Genomic DNA, 23268 nt, shown 5'->3' on the forward strand with positions numbered 1-23268 from the left:
GCATCTTGAATCTCTGTTATATTATCATCAACATAGAGATATTTGGCTCTTGTAAGCCATTCCCTTAGTCCTTCAGGATGTCAATGCTGAGAGAGAGAGAGAAAGAGAGAGAGAGACAGAGACAGAGACAGACTAGGAATGACTATATGACTATTATGGTCACTCAAGACTTCCATGCAAGGTTGTAGGTAAAATAAAGTCTTCTCTATCTTGTTTAAAGATCCATTATTCAATTCAAAGAACATTTATGGACAGAGGGAGGAGACAAGATGGTGGAGTAGAAGGACTTGAGCTCACCTCCTCTCATGAAAACACCAAAATCACAACTAACTGCTGAACGACTGTCGACAAAAAAGACTGGAACCTACCAAAAAAGATATTCTACAACCAAAGACAAAGAAGAAGTCACAATGAGATGGAAGAAGGAGCACGTTCACAATATAATCAAATCCCATACTCACCAGCTGGGCAACCCACAAACTGGAAATAATTATATTGCAGAGATTCTCCCACAGGAGTGAGAGTTCTGAGCCCCCCTTAAGGCTCCCCAGCCTGGGGGTCTGGCATTGGGAGGAGGAGCACCCAGAGCATTTGGCTTTGAAGGTCAGCGGGGCTTGAGTGCAGGAGCTCCACAGGACTGGAGGAAACAGAGACTCCACACTTGCAGGGCACGCACAAGTTTTCACATGCACTGGGACACAGGGCAAAGCAGTGACTCCCATAGGAGCATAAGCCAGAACTACCTGCAGGTCTCTGAAGGTCTCCTGGGGAGGTGGGGGTTGGCTGTGGCTCACCGTGGGGGAAAGGACACTGGTGGCAGAGGCCCCAGGGAAAACTCATTGGTGTGAGCTCTCCTGGAGGTCTCCATTTTGGCACCGAGACCTGGCCCCACCCAGCAGCCTGCAGGCTCCAGTGCTGGGATGCCTCAGGCCAAGCAACCAACAGGGTGGGAACACAGCCCCACCCATCAGCAGACAGCCCCTCTAAACACACCCCTTGACACGGCCCTGCCCAACAGAGGAACAAGACCCAGCTCCAAGGACCAGTGGGCAGGCACCAGTCCCTCTCACCAGGAAACCTGCACAAGCCCCTGGACCAACCTTACCCACCAGGAGGCAGACACCAGAAGCAAGAGGAACTACAAACCTAAAGCCTGAGAAACGACCAGAAACACAGAAAGTTAGACAGAATGAGATGGCAGAGGAATATGTCCCAGATGAAGGAACAAGATAAAATCCGAGAAGAACAATTAAGTGAAATGGAGATAGGCAATCTGCCTGAAAAAGAATTCAGAATAATGATAGTAAAGATGATACAAGATCTCAGAAAAAGAATGGAAGCACAGACAGAGAAGATACAAGAAATGTTCAACAGCTAGAAGATTTAATGAACAGAGATGAACAATACAATAGCTGAAATGAAAACTACACTAGAAGGAATCAATAGCAGAATAACTGAGGCAGAAGGACGAGTAAGTGACCTGAAAGACACAATGGTGGAAATCACTGCTGCAGAACAAAGAAAAAAGAATGAAAAGCAATGAGGACAGTCTAAGAGACCTCTGGGACAACATTAAACACACCAACACTCACATCACAGGGGTCCCAGAAGGAGAAGAAAAAGGGCCTGAGAAAATATTTGAAGAGATAATAGCCAAAAACTTCCCTAACATGGGAAAGGAAACATTCAAGTCCAGGAAGCGCAGAGAGTCCCATACAGGATACACCAAAGTAGGAACGTGCCAAGACACATATTAACCAAACTGACAAAAATTAAAGACAAAGAGAAAATATTAAAAGCAACAAGGGAAAAGCAACATATAATATACAAGGGAATCCCCATAAGGTTATCAGCTGATTTTTCAGCAGAAACTCTGCAGGCCAGAGTGATGAAAGGGAAAAACCTACAACCAAGAATACTCTACCCAGCAAGGCTCTCATTCAGATTCAATGGAAAAATCAAAAGCTTTACAGACAAGCAAATGCTAAGAGAATCCAGCACCACCAAACCAGCTTTACAATAAATGCTAAAAAAACTTCTCTAGGTGGAGAAAAAAAGTCCACAACTAGAAACAAGAAAATTATGAATGAGAAAGCTCACCAGTAAAGGCAAACATACAATAAAACTAGGAAATCATCCACACACAAATAAGATATCAAACCCAGCAATCATGAGAATACAAATGCAGGATATTGGAAATGCATTTGAAATTAACAGACCAGCAACTGCTATATCAAAACCTCATGGTAATGACAAACCAAAAATCTACAATAGATACACACACAAAAAAGAAAAAGGAATCTAAACACAACACTAAAGAGAAGAGAACAAAAGAGGAAGGGAAGAAAAAAGACCTACAAAAACAAATCCTAGGACTTCCCTGGTGGCACAGTGGTTAAGAATCCACCTGCCAATGCAGGGGACACGGGTTCAAGCCCTGGTCCAGGAAGATCCCACAACTACTGAGCTGTGCTCTAGAGCCCGTGAGCCACAACTACTGAGCCTGCGTGCCGTAACTACTGAAGCCTGTGTGCCTAGAGCCCATGCTCCACAAGAGAAGCCACCGCAATCAGAAGCCTGAGCACCACAACAAAGAGTAGCCCCCATCCGCTGCAACTAGAGAAAGCCTGCGCTCAGCAACGAAGACCCAATGCAGCCAAAAATAAATATATAAATAAATTTATTTAAAAAACAAATCCTAAACAATCAACAAAATGGCAATAAGAACATACATATCTATAATTACCTTAAATATAGATGGATTAAATGCCCCAACCAAAAGACATAGACTGGCTGAATGGATACAAAAACAAAACGTGTCCATAAAAAAAAACAAAACAAAACCCATATATATGCTGCCTACAAGAGACCCATTTCAGATCTAGGGACACATACAGACTGAAAGTGAGGGGATGGAAAAAGGTACAAAGGGGAAAGGTAGGGAGGAGGGATAAATTAGGAGGTTGGGATTAGCATATACACACTACTATTTATAAAATAATCAACAAGGGGCTTCCCTGGTGGCACAGTGGTTGGGAGTCCGCCTGCCAGTGCAGGGGACACGGGTTCGTGCCCCGGTCCGGGAGGATCCCGCATGCCGCGGAGCAGCCGGGCCCGTGGGCCATGGCCGCTGAGCCTGCGCATCCGGAGCCTGTGCTCCGCGGCGGGAGAGGCCACGGTGGTGAGAGGCCCGCGTACCGCAAAAAAAATAATAATAATAATAATAATCAACAAGGACCTACTGTATAACACAGAGAACTCTACTCAACACTCTGTAATAACCTGTATTGTACTGTAAAATCTAACAAAGTAATGCAAATAGTTTTTAACTGAAATCACACAGCTTGCTAACATGAAGGATTTCACAAAGCTGATGATGCAGGAGAATGGCTCAAATCGTTGGCAAAGCCAAAATAAGAATCTGCTGGAGTTAACACTGGAAGAAGAGAAAATGAACAAGGATGGAATACTGTCCAGGATGAGAGTTATTCAGAGCAGCTGTCTTGTGCCCATTTCTCACTCTGAAGCAGCAATCCCATCCTCCTCTCCAAATGAAGGCTAACGGAATGCGGCCCCCCAAAATGTGCCTCTTTGGCATAAAGAATATTTTGAGCTGATTATTTCTGAGAAAAAGCAGACACGAAAGAAACTCTAAAAAGAGCAGAACTTACTCTTTTGTAAGGGAAATTTACATTTATAAAGGAAATCTCCGCTTGTGAGGGTGTCTCCCTCTGTATCAGGAAGAGAAATTCTTATCAATGGAGAAGGCAACCTTATCCCTGTTTACCGTGCTGGAGACAATATTTAAGGTGGTTATGGCTTAGACCATGTTTACTCAGTTTTCCTGGGTCTCTCCTATGTATATAGGAGGTACACATGTTATGAAACTTCTCTTTGTCTTTCTCTTGTTAATCTGTCTTTTATTACAGGGGGTAGGAGTCTCAGCCAAGAACCTAGAAGGGTAGAGGGAAAATTATTTTTCCTCCCCTACAATGTCAGAGTATGGGGTTTGAAAAAAAAAAAGATTTGAATATCAAGGGCTTTAGCGAGGTCTCTGCGGGAAACTGAGGAAACCTTCAAATGTTTTTTATAAGATGACCTTTGCGACTGTGCCTGAAAGTCAGCTGTGAAGAGAGGGCCACACAAAACCATCATACAGTTTTTCCAGAACGATTATGGCCAAAGAAAAATCAACATGTGTCATTGTTGTTCATTTTAAGAATATATGGCAATTGTATTGAATCTTTAATATTTGAGAGTGTATAAAATTATTTTCCATTTTTTTAAGAGTAAAAATTTTTTTTTCAGAATTAAATTATGGTCCAATCTTTTTTTCCAGTACTTACTAATGACATTTGGTTCCTATTTTAGGTGGATTTGTTTTAAATGGCCTTTTTCAGATACATATTATCCTTGGATAACGAAGGCTTCCAATATTTAGGAAACAATATGATAAGCGTGTATAGAGAGATAAGCATAGACAGAAATGGGAGAAGGGCTGAAACTGAAGGATTCTACTTTTGAAATATACCATAGGCAGGCACATTTCCTATGGATATTTCATTGCAATACTCTTTTGAGTTAGATGCTCTCAGGGTTCAGCCTGTAGGAATATGATAATGATGATGATGAATATGATAGGATGATGATGAATAAATGATAATAATGATTGGTTTCTGAATTAGAGATAAACACCCAGCTCGTGTTGGTTGTCCAAGATGCTGGAAGCCCAGATTTGCTTCCTGCCTCTGACATCTGACTTAATCCCTTGTTCTAAGGCTGACAACCCCGTGATTCACATTATCCTAGGTCACCGCCATATGTGCCAGATCGTTCAGGGTCTTCAGGAATGCAGGTTCCTAAGCCATTTCCCTCTTGTTGGGAGAACTGACAAACCAGGGAAAGAGTGAAGTGTTTGCTGGTAGTTCTAGGAAGCCTTCTCCAGGGGCAAGCATTTGTATTCATTCCAATTCCTGTCCTCCACCTTTTAAAAGCCTTGATTCTGAGTGACGGAAATCTAAGATCTACAGGAGGATGACTTTGGCAATAATGTTGGTTTGGACAATCACTTAAAGTGCTGGTGTTCCATTCCTCACAGTCAATTGGAGATGGATGAATTTATGGTCTTGGATTCCAGTGACCAGGAACAGAGCAGATGTTCCTTTACACGTGTCCTATCAGAGTTACTTAGAGCTCAGAGTTGGGAAAACTGACCCAGTGATGTTACATTGCTCTTCTGCAAGCTTTTACCTCTCCCATCTTACTCCTTCTTTACTTTCCTGCTGGTGACTCTCTAGATGTTCTATTCTGACTGCTACAAGGCTGCTGAAGATGGATGTTTTTAAGACACATTCATCCTGTAACACAAGGATGGCTTCCACTGGCTTCCACTGGGACCAATCATAGTACAGAGTCACATTGCAAAACAACCAAAACTAACATTTTAAAAAGCATGGAAGTATAGCTGATTCACTTTGTTATAAAGCAGAAACTAACACACCATTGTAAAGCAATTACACTCCAATAAAGATGTTAAAAAAAAAAAAAGCATGGGGCTTCCCTGGTGGTGCAGTGGTTGAGAATCCGCCTGCCGATGCAGGGGACATGGGTTCGTGCCCCGGTCTGGGAAGATCCCACATGCCGCAGAGCGGCTAGGCCCATGAGCCATGGCCGCTGAGCCTGCGCATCCGGAGCCTGTGCTCCGCAACGGGAGAGGCCACAACAGTGAGAAGCCCGCATACCGCAAAAAAAAAAAAAAAAAAAAAAAAAAAGCATGGAAAACATATGTAACTTTATAGAAGTCTCTCAGACTAAGGGCATTATGATTCAGAGCACACAGCCAAATTTCTAAAAATCACCAGAGACGTCCACCTCTGCAGTGCCACTCGTACAGGGTGACAGCTTCAGCTCCACCTCCGACCCCCCCTCCACCCTCAAAACCTTTTAAACTCTTACCTGAAGCTCCCTGGCTCGTCTCTGCCTCACAGCCTTTTCCTTTCAGGATTGTTTCTTCCTAAAAACAGCTCCTGCTCCTGCAGCATAAACCTGCCTGGCCTTTCCTTCTTCCTGACTTCCATCTTGCCACTGCAGGCCAAGGAAAACAGGCACAGCTGTGAAGGCTCATTTACCTTTGTCGTACCTTAATATTTATGTACTCTGAATATTTTGTCTCTGTCAGAATTCCCTTAAGGGTATTCTGCCATTACCTTGAGCAAAAATCCCTCTAAAATGGCTTTTCACATGATACTGAATGTCCTCCTGAAGTTCCTCTTCAAAGCGGCTCTGCAGACGTTCTCTGTAAGGGACCAAGTAGTAAATGTTTGCCACTGCAGGTTTTAAGGCCTCTGTTGCACCTACTCAACTCTGCCATCGTGGCAGGAAAGAAGCCACAGGTGCTATATACATGAAGGGTGGCTATGTTCCAAAAAAAAATCTTTATTTGTAAAAATAAAGAGCGAGCCCAGCGTTAAACACTGCTTCTCAACTGTAGCTGTGCATCACAATCACCTGGGGAGCTTTTTAAACTCTTGGCACTCTGGCCACACCCCAGACCAATTAAATTAGGATCTCTGGGGGCGGGACCCCAGCGTCAGTAGTTTAAAATTCCTCAGGTGAGTCCAATTGTTACCGACTCCAAGCTCGCTCCGCTCCCCGCAAGACAGGCCAATAAATTGGAGACGAGGGGTTGATGCAAGGAAGACAACTTTAGCCGGAAAGCTGGCAGACCGAGAAGATGGCAGACTAGAGTCTCTGAAAAACCATCTTATCGGGGTCTGGATGCCAGTTTCTTTTATAGCAGAGAGGGGGAGGAGATGAGGACGTAAAGTAAAAAGGCCGTAAGATTTGAAAATATCCCCTGGAACGGCCAGCCTCGGGGAGGGGCTGTGTTAATTTCTTCTTGCCTGTAACCATTCACAGGTGGACAGGGTCTGGATATTTCCCTGAACAAACGCACTTTGGTTTAACATTCAGGCAGAGGGGCAGGGTTCCCCGAGGCAGGCCACTCTGTCCAGACAGTATCCTTTTAGTGAACAAAAGCAGCGGAAAGCAAAGGTTAAAGTAAAAGAAACAGATCCAGTATGTAGGCAGATTTGGCTCTTTCCTGTTACACAATGCGCAGCCAAGGTTGAAAACATCTATTCTAAAATCTCTCATCAGTCCTGTATCCCACCTGGAGGATCGCATAGATATTAACCACCCCTGCCCCGACGAGGGCCACGTGGGGTCTCCTGTGAGTAGCCTCACTGCTTGACCCTATGTTAGAGTTACTGAAATTCCTTAAACAAGAATAGGTGGGGCATTTTTGGTTTCTTCGGATAAGCTAAATTTAACTATTCACTCTTTCCTAAACTGAGAAATATCAATGCACTCAACTGACACTTCTTGGTTCTACAGGCTACATTTAAAACTGTGATTTTAACAGAATTGTCTCTCTCGAGTGAGATTAAAAAGAACTTGGTGTTTTCTGCCAGTAAATCAGAAATTCACTCCTGAGTCCACAGCTGTGCTTCTTTTCAAATCTTCCAGAGCACGTCTGAGCTGGCCCCAGTAGAGGACTGGATTAGGCTAATACTTCCCTATTTTCATTAGAAGCCAGGTTCAAGCAGATGAAAATGCTGTTTAACTCATTCTGAAGTTCACTTGTCCACGACGATTTTACTTGAAGTACAACACTTTCTAGAGACAAATGCTTCGTGGATAGGACTTCATAGTACCTGATGTATTGCTTCCCTGCTGTCATTGAGGAAAGCCTTGCAGCTGGCCATCGCCCAGGAGACGGATCAGCTGCTTTCCCCTTCCTCCTTCCTCGGAAGCCTTGGACTGTCATGAATTTTCAGTGTCTTCGGAATACTGACCTAACAAGAAGGCACTTCCCTCCGATTTTAGAGCTAGTAAAAATACTTTGTCCAGTACGGAGCTAGGATTATGACGGTTAGGGGAGAATAAATGCCTGTGCACGTCCCTTTCCCCTCCTCTTACTTCGTGGAACACATGTTGGCTCATAGACTTTGGGCTGAGTCCCTGCAAAGCCCGCTCATGGCCTCACATACGATTAGCTCACGGCACACGCCCTCCTTGGTCCCACTGGGTTGACTCCAAAAACGCTATATGAGTGTATTAATGCAGGCTCAAGGGCGGCTAAGGATCCTTGCAAGAAAAGAGGGCAAATTCAAGGTCTTTTGGCATCTCAAGAGGCTTTCTGGAAATTTTCTCATAAGGGCAATGACTCAAGGTGGTCCTCTCCAAATTTTCAGTTCTTTCCATGGCAGCTCTGGGAGGAACTTAAGAACAGTGACCTATTTGGAAGGTTGACAGGGTCTCAGAGATATGTCGGCAAAGAAATTCATTTTATCTTGAGAAAATATTGTTGGTGCACATAAAAAAGGTGGAGGGGATCTGATGGAGATTGGGGAGGGAAATAAAGCCCCCTGACTTGTGAGCGTTCCACTCCCCATCCCCACACCCGCCCCTGCCCCTGGCACTGCTATTGAGTCCTTTGGATTCCCAACTTGAGTGGTCTTATGTAGACCTAGAATCGGACTGGGCATTTTACAATGACTAGCTCTGACTTGAATGAAGAACTGTAATGCGAGCAGGAAAAAAGTATGCTGCAGAGGGTAACAGGTGCCATTAGTATCTTTGCACAGAATTTTCTAGAAGACCCACTTTCTGTTCTTTGCTTAGTCAAGGCCTTCTTGTGGCTTGTGGGAGGGCAGAAGTGTCTAGACACATGGCCACATCCAGAGAGAAGCAGCCCCAGTCTGTTATTGCCTCCCCAGAATCCAGCATAAGACAGATTCTTTCTGGCCCTGAGCAAGTTCCTTGCTCAGTGCCCGGGGATGCTGAGGCCATATCCAGAGTGTTAGATGTGTTGGCACAGGATGGCCTGTCTTCACAAGGAGCTTACCAGCTGCCTAGAGAATCCACACAAAACATGAATGACGTCATTTAATAAGCACCAGCATTACTGGACGAATAACAAAACTAGGAGGCAGGATCCCATTAAAATCAGAAAGAGAACAAGGAGCTCTCCACCACTGTATTAGTTAATACAATTCTAGTACAGATATAGGAACATTATTACTGAAAATGAGAAAACAAAAAGTATTATTTGGAGATGATATAATTGCCTATCGAGAAACCCCAAGATAATTAAAAACTGGTTATCTTTATGGATGTTTAGTAAAATGGCTGGTTAAAGATACGTGTATTAAAGTAACAAGCTTTCCTGTCCTCCCCAAAGTAACAAAAAAATATTGAATACATGAGGTTTTGCTCCACCTCAAAATATCCAGATATAACCTTAACGTTAAAAATGAATATATAAGGAACACTGCAAAATTTACTGAGAGAGTTCAAAGAAAAAAATATGTAAAATCATAAAAGTAAATGAATATATACCCCCATATAATCAGGTGAGAATGAATATTATAGAAGCATGTTTTGTCCAAGTTAGCTTACTGATTTAACACAATTCCAAGAGTAATTACTTGAGCTGCACTGCTAGACATTAAAGCATAATATAAATTTTAAAAAATTATGTCAGTGGATCCTGGTTCAATACTACCTTTAGAAGAAGATGCATTATTTTATTGCTCTACTTTTTGTGTGTACGTACACACACACACACATTAAAAAAAACTGCAGAAATGGAAACATCATGACCCTAGCATGAAAATGGATATATTCATCAATGGAAACAAAGCAAATGTAGAGAAAGAATCCTGATATATATGGGAAGATAACATATAATAAAGGAAGCATCACAAACCAGTGGTCAAGAGATAATTCATCAAAGAGTTAAAAATAATTGACTGAAGGAAAAGTGTTATATTTAGATGTCACAACATACAAAGAACAAAATGCAAATGCTTTTAACAATTGCAAAAAATAGTGAGAAGTGTTGATAGTTGACTGAAGTGGGGAAGGACCTTTAAAGTATAAGTCAGAGAGAGAAGTAAAAAGGAACAAGATTATTATAGAATAAGAAAATAGGATTATTTCCTTAAGAAAATAAGAAAAGGAATAAAATTATTATATTGACTATATAAGAGAGATAATTTATTTATGTCAAAAAGATTATGGCTTTATAATATATGTCTATAATTTCAAGTACGGTTTTTCCCAGCACTGAATATTTTAACTTTTAGAATTCAATTAATGTTTTATATCATAAGATTAGAGCATAAAAACTGTATTTTTCTCAATTAATAAAAGAATTCAACAGAAGTAATTGTGATAAAAGCTTCTAGCAGACCAGGAATAGAAGAGAATTTTCTTTACCTGACAAGTTATATCTGTTATCAACCTTTTTAGCAGGTATCATACTTCATCAGAAACTTTGGAATCATTCCCATTTACATCAGGATTGAAAGAATAAACTCATTGGTCAATTTTGCATTGGAGGTTCTAGATATGCAAAGAAATAAGAGGTCTAAGAATATTTTAAAAGGAGATAAAACAGTCCTTATTTATAAACAATATGATTATCTCCATAGAAAATTCAAGAGAATTTACAAAAAACTTTTAGACTGATAACAAAGTTTGGCAATGTGCTGGGTACAAAACCAACATACTAACATTTTTTTGCATTCTTACACATAGTAATAACCACTTAGAAAATGTTTTCAAACAGCGTTCTCATTTTTCCTAGCTACAAAAAGTATGTTTCATAGTTACAATACCTAAGAATAAATTTATACAAGATGTGCAAAACCTTTAATGGAGAAAATTACAAAACAGTACTGAAGAGTGTAAAATTTGATCTGAATATATGCAGAGATATAGCAGGTTCATGAAGAAAATACAAGATTAGGAAGACGACACTTGTCCCCATATTAATCTATAAATGCCATGGAATTAAAATTAAAATCCCAACAAAGGGGCCTCCCTGGTGGCGCAGTGGTTGAGAGTCCGCCTGCCGATGCAGGGGATACGGGTTCGTGCCCCGGTCTGGGAGGATCCCATATGCCGCGGAGCGGCTGGGCCCGTGAGCCATGGCCGCTGGGCCTGCGCATCCGGAGCCTGTGCTCCGCAACGGGAGAGGCCACAACAGTGAGAGGCCCGCATACCGCAAAAAGAAAAAAAAAAAAAAAAAAAAAAAAAAAAAAAAAAAAATCCCAACAAAGTTTTCTATAGAAGTTGACAAGGTGACCCTAGCATTTGTATAGGAGAGAAACGAGACAATAATAGGATTCTCCAGAGAAACAAAAGCAATGGGACACAAAAGAAGATTTATCATGTGGAATCGGGAACTAGCTCATGCAATTATGGAGGCTGGAAGTCACGTGATATTCTGTCTGCAAGCTGGAGGCCCAGAAGCACTGATGGTTTAATTCCAGTCCTGGGAACTAGGGGAACCGATGGCATAAATCCCAGTCTAAGGGCAGGAGAAGACCGAAGTCCTAACTCAAACACGCAGGCAGGAAGGGAAAAAATCCTCCCTTCCTTTGCTTTTTTGTTCTATTTAGGCCCTCAGTGGACTAGATGATGACTGTCCACATTGGGGAGGGCAATCTACTTTATTGAGTTCACCAATTCAAATGCTAATCTTATCCAGAAACACCCTCACGGACATACCCAGGAATAATGTTTAATCTGGGCACCCCATGGCCCAGTCAAGTTGACACATAAAATTAACCATCACAAAAGCCAAGACACAGCCAGAGAGCTTGCTCTACCAGATACCAAGACTTATTAATTGACTACTTATTAATCGTAATGTAGACAGCATGCTATTTGAGTTGGACAAAATAGGCCCCAGGCACATATACAGACTTGACGCTGGACAGAGAGGACCCTACAAATCAGGATGGAATGCATGAACTAGTCAAGAAATGAGTCTGAGAAAATTAATTATCCTTCTGGGAAGAAAATTAAGTCACTATCTTACACCTTGCAAAGACAAATTCCAGGCAGATTAAATATCTAAATGTACAAAAGAAACCACAAAAACACCCGGAAGAGAATAAAGGAAAATCTCTGTATGACCCTGAATAAATCTTGAAGATTCCATAGACAAGCACAAGAAAAAAAAACCCTTAATTAAGGAAAAGGTAGCCAAATATAACTACACTAAAATTATAAACTTAAATACAATGAAAAAACATCTTAAAATTTAAAAGACAAGTCATAGACAGGAAGAAGATACTGAGTGCATATAATCAGCAAATGTTAGTATCTAAAATATGTAAAAATATTTTTATAATTCAGCAAGGAAAAGACAAATGCCCCCAGTGGGCAAAATATATCAAGAAGCAAATTCACAGATGAGGAAATGTAAATGTCAAATAAATGAAAAGTTGCTCTATCTCTTTAACTATGCAGAAAATGCTCTCATAGCCAACAGATTGGCAAAATGAAGAAAAAGGAGGTTTCATATACATTGTTAGCATAGATGTTACTTGATAAATCAGGATGGAGAAGAATTTCTCACTCCACCTTTGCGGATCTGTGACCTAGAGAAGGTCTCTGACCTGTGCATGAGGAAGCACACATCAGATTGTTCTTTGCAGCACTGTTTATGATGGTGAAAAATGGAAATAGCTTAAGTGTTCATCAGCAGAACAGGCAAGTAAATTGAACTATATTCAGTAACAGAATATTATAGAGCAGTTCAAAAGAGGGAACTAGAACAAGGGTAAAACTCATCAAAACAATGAAAGAACAGGCAAGCTGCTGAATAACATCCCATATGATGCCACTTTCAAAACTATGGTCTTATTATGGATACATGCACATATGGTAATAGTATAAAATATACAGAAGCTTGATACCAGATGGGGTAATCACTACAGAAAGAAAGGGAATACATCAAAAGATGGAAATGGAGAATGTCAAAATGTTAACATCTGATAGACCCGAGTGTTGAGCATGTGGCTGGATGTCTATTATACCACTCTCTAGATTAATATATGTTTGAAGCATTTTATAACAAAATGGGGAAATTGTTGCCTGTACTTTATAAATTTCTTCCTGCTTGTAGAAAGTTTATGGTAAGAATCTTATTTCCCCTAAAACATTTGCCATCACCTTTGGTCCAAAACAACAGCTGTTACTTGACTTCTTATTCTATGACCCGTACAACTGATAGTTTCTCAATCTTATATACAGTAAAAATAAAAACATCTTTAGAAAACTTCACTATTCTTATTTACCATGATACAAATTCTAAGCTAAAAACTGTGTCTTTGCTGTGCAAACACAATTTCAAATATGTGTGCCTTCCCCTTTCCAGCCCTCAGCTCTACAAATTGTAGCTTCTAAGTCTGTCCTGCATAGAAATTCCACGGCCACCAGTTCATGTGGCCCTCCAAACACCATGGCAACATAAGTGTTTAGGAAGCTCTGGAGTTGTGCTTCTCCATCAACGGCCAGAATTACAACTGGAGAATTATGCGCTCAACAGTCTATGGAACAAAACTAATTCTTTCTATTCCGTGTATGTTGTGTGAGCATAAAACATCTTGGACATAGTTAATGCGTAGCTTCCATCTGGCATTTTTCATATTATGTAAAATTGTTATGTCAGCAACAGATGGTAGAGCTAAGTGTTAGGAGATCTTACTTATGCCCAACTATCAGGTTTGCAAATCTGAACATTAAACAGTTCGCAGGTCTGTGGAAATGCACGAGGTGCTAGATTTTCTCCTGTTGCACTGTCTTGCAAAATATTAGTTTCTTGTCTGTTTCTCCTTCCCTCCTTCCTAACAATCCTTGATTTTCTTTTGATATCCTCATCTGAGCTCCTGAGCTGACTCCTCCACTATTAGTTCAGCAAGTCCTTGGCACATGTTTTCGGTAAATTGAAGAAGGACTTACAAGCTTGTATGAGTGAAGTGCTCATATCTCTGTCTCTCACCTGATGTGACCAAAGAAGATGCTAGACATGATTTCTTCCAACAGCCATTTAGTCACCACGAGGAAACCTCAGATTTAGGATGAAGCTGGTGCTGAGGACAGTGGAAAGGAGACTCAGAGAAAGCATGAGTCTTTAACATTATCAAGTTGTCAATTACCTATCACCTGCCCAACCTCTGGACATGGTTTTGGTCAGGGGAAATATTCTCTTGTTCAAGTCTGTGTGAGTTGGGGTTTCTTTTACTTAGAGCCAAAAGCACCATGATAAAAGATGGAGAAACTTTAATATTCATTAATTTAGAAGTCTCTTGCTATAAAATTCATGAAATACAGTTGATCCTTGAACAAAGCAGGGGTTAAGGGCATCAATCCTCTACACAGTTTAAAATACACATATAACTTATAGTATGCCCTCCATATGCACAGTTCCTCTGTATTTGCCATTCCGTATCTGAGAATTCACCCAACTGCTCACAGACCGTGCAGTACTGTAGTATTTAGTATTGAAAAAAATCTAGGGAATTCTCTGGCGGTCCAGTGGTTAAGACTTGGTGCTTTCACTGCCCTGGGCCCGGGTTCGATCCCTGGTCAGGGAACTAAAATCCCACAAGCCGTGAGGCATGGCCAAAAAGAAAAAAAAAAAATCTGTGTGTAAGTAGACTCATGGGGTTCAAACCCATATTGTTCAAGGGTTAACTGTACAAAGAAATGGAACTGTAGACCTGGATCAAGAGCATTTAACTTCCTGTTTCCCCACTTGGAGGCTACTGTGTTCACTGTCATTCATTTGCAAAGCCAGAGCTCTGAAATCCAGCCTAGGACAGAAGGCTGGATTTACAGGTCTTACAATTGTTTAGCACTTCACAGCTTTTAAAATACTCCCATATATATGATCACCTTATCAACCATGTGAAGACAGCTATGTAGGCATTTTTAAAAAGTAGAAGTTCAGGGGAGTTCAGTGACATTATCAAGGGCAAACAAGTTAGAAACAGATCTAAATTCAGGACCACTGAATTTTCTGCTGAGTCTTAATGACTCTTCAAATATTACATATAAATAAGACTTTGTGGAAGAAAAAAACCCTATCAATACTTAATTATGTGATGATAAGTGTTTTGGAAATTATAATGGTCAAGATGGGATAGGTTATGCTGCAGTAAAAAATGCTCCCAAATGTCAGTCGCTTACAACAGCAAAGGATTATTTCTCATTGTTGGCAACAGTTGGGTTGGTCAACACCTCTGCTCCATGGGGTCCTCACTCCAGGCCCCAGGCTGATGGAACTATCTCTATCTGAATCATGGCTGGTCATCATGGCACAGAAAAAGATGCATAGCAAATCACATGCTGGCTCTAGAACCTCTGCCAGTAAGTCACACGAGGTGGGTCCACTTTAATTTCACTGGCCAAAGCAACTTAGACAACCAAGTGTGACATTAATGGGGTAGAGAAGGATGATCCTTCCCTGGAGAGTGCTAGTGACTATGAACACAGAAGACTTTCCATATTTCCAATGAACTTCTTTTCTAATTCTGTGTCCCTAGACCCAACAACATACAGACTTAAGAATGAACATTTCACAGGGCTGTGATGTCACTCAGGGTTGGATGTAACTCATGACTGACGTAGGAAAATGTTTCTCAAAGTGCATCCTCAAGAACGCTAGTTGTGTGAGACATTGCTAAAGAATGGCTTGCATGGTCTTATGATTTGGGAAAACACTATATACCAAATTCTCCATTATAACTTGGCCATTGATGGTAGTATGTTCAAGCAAGTCTCTGAGAAGTCTTGCAAAATGCTGGACTTTGTTTAATCTCAAACCTTCTAAATCTATTTCATCATGGATCTTTTAATTTTTCTTAACTTTGTTTTGTGTAATACCTATTGACATCCCATAGCACTATGTTCCCTGGCTACACTTTGGGCTAGCTTGCTACAGTAAAACTGGGCTTGTGGTCAGGTCCAGGGTTTTAGCTCCACCTTTTTCACCAAATAGCCATGTGAACTTGGCACACCATTCATAATTCTTTAATTTCCACATTTGTTAAATGGAAATAACATTTCCTGTGAGCCTCTAGTGAGATCATTAATGTGAAGACTCCTTGAATGATACAGTGTTTTACACATGCCAGGAACCAGCCTTGGACAAATATTTCAAGAAGAGCTATCCCTTCTCTTTGCACTGCCCATGAACCCATGTCTTCGAGCCTGTGTCAGAATGGGGATAAACCATCAAACGGGCTTGATGTGAGCTGTAGCTCATATGCTTATTTTTACAGCTCAGCTGTAAGCGTCAAGCCCTCCTCTCCCTGATGGCTCCCAGATATGAACCATATATAAGATAGTATCTGGGAACATCCCTTGTAAACTGTGAAGTACAATACAGATTCATTAATTTATGAATGAGACGTTTTCCCTTTATTATGTATTAGTTCTTTTCAAGATTTTGTTAAACAGTAAGTTGCCTTTCAAATGCTATTATTTATTTCTGAATTCAATAAGGAGTCCTCTTTGGACATTTTGAGAATACACATATACATACAAGCACATTTTCATTCATTCATTCATTCTTGCAGCAAGCAGATATTGAGGGTGTATATTTATATATGTGTATACATACACACACACACACATACATATACCTAGTTTTATCTTCCCCTAAATTTGAAGTGGATTATAAATGCAAGGTGCAACAAAAGATAAATAAATAATTTGATGAAAAGAGGGAGAAAAACTTAACTAGGGGTGGAAAAAATAAAATGAGTCCAGAAGCAATTCGGCTCAACCCCCATAGATTCCATAAGGTCCTGCCCTGATGTTTTAGCCATTGGACACAAGCTTGACTTTGAGCTATCAATGCCAATACAAAGACTAAAACACAGTCCACTGCAGATTTCCTTCAAGAAAAGCTGGGAATGCAAATGATGATTTGCTATATTCCAAGTTTTAACTGTTGACAGATAATTTAAATTCATTTAAAAACTGTGCACTGAACAAAATATTTGGGAAAGCTGAAATCTAGCACATGGGTCTCAAGTTTACAATCTCAAATGCCTGGGTTGGGGGAGGGTGGCTTTCACACGGGGAGAGGCACGGATGCCGGGGCCCACTCTATCAAATGGATGCAGCACTGAATCTGGAAGAGGGGGAGTGCTATGAACTGAATTGCATCCCCCTTGAATTCATACACTGAAGCCCTAATTCCCTATGTAATTGTATTTGGAGATGGGGCTTTAGGAGGTAATTTAGGTTAAAGGAGGTCATAAGGGTGGAGTCCTAATCCAATAGGATTGGTGGCTTTATAAGAGGGGGACCATCTCTCTCCCTGCACATGCACTGAAGGAAGGCCCTGTGAGGACACCGTCTATAAGCCGGAAGAATGCTCTCACCAGAACCTGACCCTGTTGGCATTCTGATCTAGGACTGCCAGCTTCCAGAACTGTGAGGAAATCAAGTCCTCGTGCTTGAGCCAGGCAGCCTGTGGTATCTTGTTATGGCAGCTGGGCAGACTAACACCGGGAGCTTAGTCTGCTTTCCTGGCCCCCGTGAGGGATGAGCTCCTGAGTCCCTCAAGGTAACCCCCCCAATGGCTCATTCATCTCTTCAGGATTCTGGAGACATGTTTTGGCAGGAAATGAAAAGGAGAGAAAAAGACTTGGGAAGAGTCTTCTATTTGCAGGCTGGGCTCCCAGAGGAAGTGACACAGGCCAGCCAAGGTGAGCAGCAATGAATTTCTGGATTTGGGAAGACATGCGACAGGAAGGCTCCTGTCCCCAACACAGCAGCTGCTCAAGGTGTATTTCGTAGTTGGTATACACTTTAAGAACCTTAGTAGCCTGCTTTGTGGTTTAATAGCATTTGATAGCCCAATTACCAGCCATGCCCTCCTCAGGGTTTTAGACAAGCAAGGGAGATTTTGTAAGAGCAGAGTTAAAGCCAGAGAGAAACGCAAAAGCCGTTGTGTCATTGCTAATGGGGAGGCTGCCTTTCTCTTCTATTTACATCTCCCCAAGCGGGTACCAAGGGAAGCCTCCAAATGCCCGCTCCAAAAGGGAGCAGCTCTTTTTGTGAGCAATGTCACCTTAAGCTACCAGGGGAGCATAATACATTATCTCATCAATTTGTGCATCTGGGACTAAGTCCTTTATAAGAGTGATGGAAAAGTTACTTTCAGATGAGTTCCACTGAGGATATAATTTGTATTTGCTGATAAATGAAAATTAGTCCATGCAAAATACAGATACCATTCAGAAGCCTTCCAATACATCTTCACGTTTTATGACTGGACTTTTCAGACTGAAATGAACTGACCCCAACCTACATTTCCAAGGTCTTCTGCTTCTTCTTTTCTCCATTCACTTTTGGTTACAGACACCTGGCTCTTCAAATATACCCGTGAATACCACCAGATATGTTCCTGGAAGGCAGCTTGTCATCATATTTCAAGCAGGATTCTAAATCTAGGTTTGTGGATGCAAAGCCCAGCTATGACCATTACTCCGTGACTTTGGCCAAGTTATTTAATATCTTTGCGCCTTAATTTCTTTTATCTGCAATGTGGGGATGACATTAATAGCACTTACCTCCCAGGGAGGCTGTGAGGAGAAAATGAGTTAATATTTGTAAAACTTTTGCAACATTGCCTAGGAGATGGTAAGTTTTATGTGCTTATTAAATAAAATGCCTCTTTGCCTTTGTATGTGCTTTTCCTGCCGCTCAGATGTTATCCTCCACTTTGTCGGACCCCACCCTACTCCTATGACTTCTTTAACAGCTTTACTGAGGTGTGACTGACATGCAATAAACCACACATATTTAACCTTCTCACATCGCAAATTCATGGTAACCAAAGGGGAAAGGTGGTAAGGGGGAGGGATAATTTGGGAGTTCGGGATTGACATATACACACCACTGTATTTAAAATAGATAACCAACAAGAACCTAGTGTAGAGCACAGGGAACTCTACTCAATATTCTGTAATAACCTAAATAGGAAAAGAATCTGAAAAAGGATAGTATATGTGTGTGTATAACTGAACCACTTTGCTGTACACCTGAAAGTAACACAACAGTGTAAATCAACTATACTCCAATATAAAATAAAAAAATATTTTTAAAGTTTTGACATGTATACATTCATGACCACATTACCCCAAATCAAGATAATAAACATATCCACACCCCCCCAAGGTTTCTCATGCCCCTTATAATTCCTTTCTTCCCTCCCTGTCCCCTCCTCTCCCACACCTGTTAGTCTGCTTCCTGTCACTACAGATTTGTTTGAATCAGCTAGAGTTTTATGACAATGCAATCATAACATAGAGCCTTTGGTGTCTGGCTTTTTGCACTCAGCATAATGTTTCTGAGGTTCCTCCATGTTGCAGCCCATATCAATAGTTAGCTCTTTCTTATAGCTGAGTAGTCTTGCATTGTATGGATAGGCTACGATTTCTTTATTGGTCACCTGTTGACAGACACTGCGGCTTTGTCTCTTTGTAACAGTTGTTTTCCTAGTACCTTGAACACTGCCTAGCACATAGTAAGTACTCAAATAATTTTAAACAAATGAATGGAAGAATGTCCTTCTGATGGGCTTCCACTTGTCCTTGAAGCTCAAGTTAGTGCTGCCATGAATATTATGCAACCATTACAAACTATGTTTTCAAAAAATATTTGATCATATATAAGAATGCAGATTGGGACTTCCCTGGTGGCACAGCGGTTAAGAATCCATCTGCCAATGTAGGGCACACAGGTTCGAGCCCTGGTCCGGGAAGATCCCACATGCCATGGAGCAACTAAGCCCGTGTGCCACAACTACTGAGCCTGTGCTCTAGAGCCAGTGAGCCACCACTACTGAGCCCGCGTGCCACAACTACTGAAGCCCATGCACCTAGAGCCCATGCTCCACAACAAGAGAAGCCACTGCAATGAGAAGCCTGCACACCACAACGAAGAGGAGCCCCTGCTCGCCGCAACTAGAAAAAGCCCACGTGCAGCAACGAAGACCCAATGTAGCCAAAAATATAAATAAATAAATAAATAAGAATGCAGATTGATGACGATAGTAGGTTAGGTCATAAAAGGCAAAGCCCCAGAGTGTATAAAGGCATAGTATGCATGGAGAAGGACTAATATAAAAAATATCAACAGATATAATCTCTTTGACTTTCCTTTTCATACTTGCCATATTTTCCAAAATTTGAGAATGAAAATAGATAAACCTTTTTTCAAAAACGGAATTAAAAATGGAACTTTATTATTTTTAAGAATAATCTGCTTAAATGTTACTTCCTCCATGAAGTCTTTACCATCTCCCTCAGGCAGCATCAATTACTCCTTCTGTCGGCAACATGGTATGTATCAGTCAGCTCTTGCCAAAGTAGTACTGCCTAAGAAATCACCCAAATCTCAATGATATACAACTACAAGCCTTTATTGCTCACTTTTGGATCTGCAGGTTGGCTAGGTGGGGGGTACAGTGCTTTGCTTCAGGCAGGGTTTGACTGGGCCTCTGACCTCCTCCTGATATGGCCTACTCCTGGAAGAGATGAGGGCAAACACATGATGCCTCTCAAAGCTGAGGCTCAGAACTGGCTCACAGTCCTTTATACCCACATTCCATGGCCCAAACAAGACACACGCCAAGGTCACGTCAATGGGGCAGAATGATCCCTCCCATGGAGGTTGGTGGGGGTAGAAGGCTACATACTTGCTGAACAATAATTTAATTGACCACATGAGAGAAGAAAAAACACGGCTTCGGGGTCTTTAAAACTTGGCTTTGGAACCTGGCTGGACCACTTCAGGGCCAAGTGCTTTGGGGCAATTTACTGAAGCCCTGTTTCCCCTTTTGTTAACTGGAGATTATAAAATGCTTGGAAGAGGCGTTGTGAGCTTTGAACACGATAGCTGTGTGGTGACCATGGACATGCACCAACCAGAGCTCATTCTAGAGAATCTGCTGCTGGGAGCCTAAGTGTTTCACAGCCTCAGCTCTGGATCCTCCCGTGGGTTTGAACTGAGGCTGTGCTTCCCCTAGGCTGCAAGCGGGCGACAATGAAGCACAGCAGAGAAACCCTTTCAGGCCCACTGCTGGGGGACAAGAGACTCCTCTGACGGGAGATGAGCTTGAAGATGACCCACTGACACGGCCCAAGACTTCGTAGACTGCACCGCCGTCTGAGGGCTCCCTCCCCAGTGCTCCTGCTCCCTTCTCCTGCCTCCTCTCACCCGCATCAGACCTGCACCGCAGCCGGAAGACCCCCCTTGCCTGCTACTGTTTCCTCCACTCCGTCCTGTACAGGGGTTTCCCCAATATGCCTCTAGCACACTTAATTGATCATTTCCTCTTGGCATCCGCTCCTTGGAGGACCTCGACTGACACAGACTATCAAGTACCTAGAAAAGGGCCTAAGAAAAACTATGAACTCAATATATCTTGTATTTTTTTTTTTTTTTTTTTTTTTTTTGCGGTACGCAGCCCTCTCACTGCTGCGGCCTCTCCCGTTGCGGAGCACAGGCTCCGGACGCACAGGCTCAGCGGCCATGGCTCACGGGCCCAGCTGCTCCGCGGCATGTGGGATCCTCCCGGACCGGGGCACAAACCCGTGTCCCCTGCATCGGCAGGCGGACTCTCAACCACTGCGCCACCAGGGAAGCCCTCTTTTCTGTTTTTGTTTTTGTTTTGTTTTGTACAGAAAATTGTCACACATCAAAGAGAATGGTTAAACATGAAATAGTCATATGATGAAGTGTTACACAACCATTAAAAACATACTTTAGTTGGCACAATACTGTAAATCAACTATACTTCAATAAAAAACCAAAAATCAAAAAAAAAACATACTTTAGAAAATATTGGCCAACCTACAAAAATGCCCATGAAATAATATTGTACGGAAAGGAAAAGATATGTAATATACATATTATAAACTCGATCATATTTAAAATGCATTATACATGCAAAAAATAAGGTACAAAGTAATACACTAAACAGTTCACTCTGAGAGTGGAATGATGAGTGATTTTTATGTTCCTCTGTAGACATTTTGTAGCTTATAAATTTCTATTTGAGTTATTAACAGGAAGGGGAAAAAACTCCTCATGGTATCACTCTGTTCTCTTCTTGACTGCTTTATTCGATGAGAACAAGGTTAGACTTATGAGGATTAAGTAAGAGACCATCTCTAAACAACATGTGCAGCTCAGGAGCTCAGAGATGCTGGTTCTCACCCCTCCACCAAGGCTGTTTCCACAATTGTATCTGTAGCTCTAATTTGGAGTTACTTTGTCTTATTAATCTCTACATGTATAACCTGCATGCTAAGCAGACTGTAATTTTTGCAAGAGTATTTAACTCTTAAGACTCCGGGACCTAGTACAGCTCCAGTAAGAAAATGATACTATAAATCACTGACCTGTAGGCTTTGCAGAGCAGGATTTTAAGACTTACTTCCTGGGCCTTATGAAAAAAAAAATCCAAAGAGAAGTATTATTGTTATAATATAAAAATCAGTAAAGAGATCAGAAGAATGAGATCATCAGGACTTCGGTTTAGCGAAGGAGATAAGACCATGGTGGTTAATTTCTTAGGTTACATCAGGGTTTCTACACCTCAGCACTATTAATACTTTGGACCAGAGAATGTGTGGATAATTCCTTGTTGTGGGAAACTTTCCTGTGCACTGTAGGATGTTTAACAGCATCCTCGACCCACAATCAATCACCCTCCCCAGTTGTGACAACTAGAAATGTCTCCAGACATTATCAAATGTCCCCTTGGGGATGAAATTGCCCCCAGTTGAGAAGCACTGGATTATAGGAAGAAGAAAAATCAAAAGCATGATGTTCTTTTATTTTCTCGAAATCTTCTGACCAACAAGATTGCTAATGGAAGTCTACAGACAGGTCATAACAAAACAGATTTAATTTAGAAAGATGTAGTTGTGGATTTAACCACTTGAACAAAAAGTTGTAATTCTTTTCTTTAGTCCACTGCCTGTTCATCCTAATAAGAGTGCCTTATCAAGTAGTAGGTCTCTTGGGCTGAAACCTACCAATGTGTTTCAGATTCAAGGGAAAAGAGCTGGAAACTCATAAGGTGGAGCGAAGGTCTGCTTGTAACTCAGAGAAAGTATATTCTGGAGCAACTTTACTTAAGAATTAACTGCAATGCACAGAACTTGCTAGAAACCCATTCTGCCACTGAAAAGGCCACTGGGATTTGATACAGTGGAAGTGAAGTCTGGTTCAAACCACAAAACCAAGTATCACTAAAAGATCTTGCTTTTGAAAAGTACATTTAATTTGACCAATCAGTCAGCAAAATATTGTGCTTGTAGAACGCAATTTTAACTGTAAAGTTGGTTGCCCATTTTAAGGGGCCTCCCACACTTTTGT

This window comes from Mesoplodon bidens (genome assembly GCF_964165515.1).
Source record: "Mesoplodon bidens genome assembly, chromosome: X".
NCBI classification, from domain to species: domain Eukaryota; kingdom Metazoa; phylum Chordata; class Mammalia; order Artiodactyla; family Ziphiidae; genus Mesoplodon; species Mesoplodon bidens.